The following is a 7612-nucleotide window of genomic DNA, read 5'->3' as shown; positions in this document are numbered from 1 at the left end:
GATATGTAATGTACATTTAATAACAATATCATTATTACCATATCTACATTAGATATAATATAATATACTGATTAATACCCACAGATCAATGTACATTAAAAACAGTATCATTATTACCATATCTACATTAGATATAATGTAATATACTGATTCCCTGCCACAGATAAATGTACATTTAATAATAATATCATGAGTACTATGTCTACATTCGATATGTAATGTACAATTAATAACAATATAAGTATCACCATATATACATTAGATATAATGTAATATACTGATTCCTTCCCACAGATCAATGTACATTTAATATCAATATCATTAGTACTATATCTACATTAGATATGTAATGTACATTTAAAAACAATATCATTATTACCATATCTCCATTAGATATAATGTAATAAACTGATTCCTTCCCACAGATCAATGCACATTTAATAACAACATCATTGGTACTATATCTACATTCGATATGTAATGTACATTTAATAACAATATCATTATTACCATATCTACATTAGATATAATATAATATACTGATTAATACCCACAGATCAATGTACATTTAATAACAATATCATTAGTACTATATCTACATTAGATATGGAATGTACATTTAAAAACAATATCAATATTACCATATCTACAATAGATATAATGTAATATACTGATTCCTTCCAACAGATCAATCTACATTTAATAACAATATCATTAGTACTATATCTACATTAGATATGGAATGTACATTTAAAAACAATATCAATATTACCATATCTACAATAGATATAATGTAATATACTGATTCCTTCCAACAGATCAATCTACATTTAATAACAATATCATTACTACCATATCTACATTCGATATAATGTAATATACGGATTAATTCCCACAGATCAATGTACATTTAATAACAATATCATCATTACCATATCTACATTAGATATAATGTAATACCGTGACTCCTTCCCACAGATCAATGTACATTTAATAACAATATCACTGGTACTATATCTACATTACATATAATGTAATATACAGATCCATTACCACAGATCAATGTACATTGAATACCAATACCATTAGTACTATATCTACATTAGATATGTAATGTACAATTAAGAACAATATTATTATTACCATATCTACATTCGATATAATGTACTATATTGAGTCATTCCCACAGATCAGTGTATATTTAATAACAATATCATTATTACCATATCTGCAGTAGATACAATGTAATACCCTGACTCCTTCCCACAGATCAACGTACATTTAGTAACAATACCATGAGAACTACATCTACATTAGATATGTAATGTACATTTAAAAACAATATCATTATTACCATATCTACATTAGATATAATATAATATACTGATTCCTTCCCACAGATCAATGTACACTTAATAAGAATATCAGTGGTACTATATCTACATTAGATATAATGTAATACACAGATCCGTTCCCACAGATCAATGTACATTTAATAACAATATCATTATTACCATATCTACATTAGATATAATCTATTATTCTGATTCCTTCCCACAGATCAATGTACATTTAATAACAACATCATTACTACTATATCTACATTCGATATAATGTAATATATTGATTCATTCCCACAGATCAATGTACATTTAATAACAATATCACTGGTACTATATCTACATTAGATATAATGTAATATACAGATCCATTCCCACGGATCAATGTACATTTAATAACAATATCAGTAGTACTATATCTACCTTGGATATGTAATGTACATTTAAAAACAATATTATTATTACCATATCTACATTAGATGTTATGTAATAAACTGATTCCTTCCCACAGATCAATGCACATTTAATAACAATATCATTGGTACCATATCTACATTCGACATGTAACGTACATTTAATAACAATATCATTATTACCATATCTGCATTAGATATAATATAATATACTGGTTAATACCCACAGCTCACTGTACATTTAAAAACAATATCATTATTACTATATCTACATTAGATATGTAATATACATTTAAAAACAATATCAATATTACCATATCTACAATAGATATAATGTAATATACTGATTCCTTCCAACAGATCAATCTACATTTAATAACAATATCATTATTACCATATCTATATTCGATATAATGTAGTATACGGATTAATTCCCACAGATCAATGTACATTTAATAACAATATCATTATTACCATATCTACATTAGATATAATGTATTACCCTGACTCCTTCCCACAGATCAATGTACATTTAATAACAATATCATTAGTACTATATCTACAGTAGATATGTAATGTACATTTAAAAACAATATCAATATTACCATATCTACAAAAGATATAATGTAATATACAGATCCATTCCCACAGATCAATGTACATTTAATAACAATATCATTAGTACTATATCTACACTGGATATGTAATGTACATTTAAAAACAATATCATTATTACCATAGTTACATTAGATATCAAGTAATAAACTGATTCCTTCCCACAGATCAATGCACATTTAATAACAATATCATTAGTACTATATCTACAGTAGATATGTAATGTACATTTAAAAACAATATCAATATTACCATATCTACAATAGATATAATGTAATATACAGATCCATTCCCACAGATCAATGTACATTGAATACCAATATCATTAGTACTATATCTACATTAGATATGTAATGTACAATTAAGAACAATATTATTATTACCATATCTACATTCGATATAATGTACTATATTGAGTCATTCCCACAGAACAATGTACATTTAATAACAACATCGTTATTACCATATCTGCAGTAGATACAATGTAATACCATGACCCCTTCCCACAGATCAATGTACATTTAATAACAATACCATGAGAACTACATCTACATTAGATATGTAATGTACATTTGAAAACAATATCATTATTACCATATCTACATTAGATATAATGTAATATACTGATTCCTTCCCACAGATCAATGTACATTTAATAACAATAACATTAGTACTATATCTACATTAGATATGTAATGTACATTTAAAAACAATATCAATATTACCATATCTACAATAGATATCATGTAATATACTGATTCCTTCCCACAGATCAATGTACATTTAACAGCAATATCATTATTACCATATCTACATTCGATATAGTGTAATATACGGATTAATTCCCACAGATCAACGTACATTTAATAACAATATCATTATTACCTTATCTACATTAGATATAATGTAATACCCTGACTCCTTCCCACAGATCAATGTACATTTAATAACAATATCATTAGTACTATATCTACATTAGATATGTAATGTACATTTAAAAACTATATCAATATTACCATATCTACAATAGATATAATGTAATATAGTGATTCCTTCCAACAGATCAATCTACATTTAATAACAATATCATTAGTACTATATCTACAGTAGATATGTAATGTACATTTAAAAACAATATCAATATTACCATATCTACAATAGATATAATGTAATATACAGATCCATTCCCACAGATCAATGTACATTTAATAACAATATCATTGGTACTATATCTACATTCGATATGTAATGTACATTTGATAACGATATCATTATTACCATATCTACATTAGATATAATATAATATACTGATTAATACCCACAGATCAATGTACATTTAAAAACAGTATCATTATTACCATATCTACATTAGATATAATGTAATACCCTGACTCCTTCCCACAGATCAATGTACATTTAATAACAATATCATTTGTACTATATCTACAGTAGATATGTAATGTAGATTTAAAAACAATATCAATATTACCATATCTACAATAGATATAATGTAATATACAGATCCATTCCCACAGATCAATGTACATTTAGTAACAATATCATTGGTACTATATCTACATTCGATATGTAATGTACATTTAATAACAATATCATTATTACCATATCTACATTAGATATAAATAATATAGTGATTAATACCCACAGATCAATGTACATTTAAAAACAGTATCATTATTACCATATCTACATTAGATATAATGTAATATACTGATTCCTTCCCACAGATCAATGAACATTTAATAACAATATCATTAGTACTATATCTACATTAGATATGTAATGTACATTTAAAAACAATATCAATATTACCATATCTACAATAGATATAATGTAATATACTGATGCCTTCCCACAGATCAATGTACATTTAATAACAATATCATTATTACCATATCTACATTCGATATAATGTAATATACGGATTCCTTGCCGCAGATAAATGTACATTTAATAATAATATCATGAGTACTATGTCTAAATTCGATATGTAATGTACAATTAATAACAATATAAGTATCACCATGTATACAATAGATATAATGTAATATACTGATTCCTTCCCACAGATCAATGTACATTTAATATCAATATCATTAGTACTATATCTACATTAGATATGTAATGTACATTTAAAAACAATATCATTATTACCATATCTCCATTAGATATAATGTAATATACAGATCCATTCCCACAGATCAATGTACATTTAATAACAATATCATTGGTACTATATCTACATTCGATATGTAATGTACATTTAATAACAATATCATTATTAACATATCTACATTAGATATAATATAATATACTGATTAATACCCACAGATCAATGTACATTTAAAAACAGTATCATTATTACCATATCTACATTAGATATAATGTAATATACTGATTCCTTGCCACAGATAAATGTACATTTAATAATAATATCATGAGTACTATGTCTACATTCGATATGTAATGTACAATTGATAACAATATAAGTATCACCATATATACATTAGATATAATGTAATAAACTGATTCCTTCGAACAGATCAATGCACATTTAATAACAACAACATTGGTACTATATCTACGTTCGATATGTAATGTACATTTAATAACAATATCATTATTACCATATCTACATTAGATATAATATAATATACTGGTTAATACTCACAGATCAATGTACATTTAATAACAATATCATTAGTACTATATCTACATTAGATATGTAATGTACATTTAAAAAGAATATCAATATTACCATATCTACAATGGATATAATGTAATATACTGATTCCTTCCAACAGATCAATCTACATTTAATAACAATATCATTATTACCATATCTACATTCGATATAATGTAATATACGGATTAATTCCCACAGATCAATGTACATTTAATAACAATATCATTGGTACTATATCTACATTCGATATGTAATGTACATTTAATAACAATATCATTATTACCATATCTACATTAGATATAATATAATATACTGATTAATACCCACAGATCAATGTACATTAAAAACAGTATCATTATTACCATATCTACATTAGATATAATGTAATATACTGATTCCCTGCCACAGATAAATGTACATTTAATAATAATATCATGAGTACTATGTCTACATTCGATATGTAATGTACAATTAATAACAATATAAGTATCACCATATATACATTAGATATAATGTAATATACTGATTCCTTCCCACAGATCAATGTACATTTAATATCAATATCATTAGTACTGTATCTACATTAGATATGTAATGTACATTTAAAAACAATATCATTATTACCATATCTCCATTAGATATAATGTAATAAACTGATTCCTTCCCACAGATCAATGCACATTTAATAACAACATCATTGGTACTATATCTACATTCGATATGTAATGTACATTTAATAACAATATCATTATTACCATATCTACATTAGATATAATATAATATACTGATTAATACCCACAGATCAATGTACATTTAATAACAATATCATTAGTACTATATCTACATTAGATATGGAATGTACATTTAAAAACAATATCAATATTACCATATCTACAATAGATATAATGTAATATACTGATTCCTTCCAACAGATCAATCTACATTTAATAACAATATCATTAGTACTATATCTACATTAGATATGGAATGTACATTTAAAAACAATATCAATATTACCATATCTACAATAGATATAATGTAATATACTGATTCCTTCCAACAGATCAATCTACATTTAATAACAATATCATTACTACCATATCTACATTCGATATAATGTAATATACGGATTAATTCCCACAGATCAATGTACATTTAATAACAATATCATTATTACCATATCTACATTAGATATAATGTAATACCGTGACTCCTTCCCACAGATCAATGTACATTTAATAACAATATCACTGGTACTATATCTACATTACATATAATGTAATATACAGATCCATTACCACAGATCAATGTACATTGAATACCAATACCATTAGTACTATATCTACATTAGATATGTAATGTACAATTAAGAACAATATTATTATTACCATATCTACATTCGATATAATGTACTATATTGAGTCATTCCCACAGATCAGTGTATATTTAATAACAATATCATTATTACCATATCTGCAGTAGATACAATGTAATACCCTGACTCCTTCCCACAGATCAACGTACATTTAGTAACAATACCATGAGAACTACATCTACATTAGATATGTAATGTACATTTAAAAACAATATCATTATTACCATATCTACATTAGATATAATATAATATACTGATTCCTTCCCACAGATCAATGTACACTTAATAAGAATATCAGTGGTACTATATCTACATTAGATATAATGTAATACACAGATCCGTTCCCACAGATCAATGTACATTTAATAACAATATCATTATTACCATATCTACATTAGATATAATCTATTATTCTGATTCCTTCCCACAGATCAATGTACATTTAATAACAACATCATTACTACTATATCTACATTCGATATAATGTAATATATTGATTCATTCCCACAGATCAATGTACATTTAATAACAATATCACTGGTACTATATCTACATTAGATATAATGTAATATACAGATCCATTCCCACGGATCAATGTACATTTAATAACAATATCAGTAGTACTATATCTACCTTGGATATGTAATGTACATTTAAAAACAATATCATTATTACCATATCTACATTAGATGTTATGTAATAAACTGATTCCTTCCCACAGATCAATGCACATTTAATAACAATATCATTGGTACCATATCTACATTCGACATGTAACGTACATTTAATAACAATATCATTATTACCATATCTACATTAGATATAATATAATATACTGGTTAATACCCACAGCTCACTGTACATTTAAAAACAATATCATTATTACTATATCTACATTAGATATGTAATATACATTTAAAAACAATATCAATATTACCATATCTACAATAGATATAATGTAATATACTGATGCCTTCCCACAGATCAATGTACATTTAATAACAATATCATTATTACCATATCTACATTCGATATAATGTAATATACGGATTCCTTGCCGCAGATAAATGTACATTTAATAATAATATCATGAGTACTATGTCTAAATTCGATATGTAATGTACAATTAATAACAATATAAGTATCACCATGTATACATTAGATA

The sequence above is a fragment of the Osmia lignaria genome, chromosome 1 (genome assembly GCF_051020975.1).
Source record: "Osmia lignaria lignaria isolate PbOS001 chromosome 1, iyOsmLign1, whole genome shotgun sequence".
In the NCBI taxonomy this organism is placed as follows: Eukaryota; Metazoa; Arthropoda; class Insecta; order Hymenoptera; family Megachilidae; genus Osmia; species Osmia lignaria.
The sequence above is the reverse complement of the archived record's forward strand: the minus strand, read 5'-3'. Positions refer to the sequence as shown.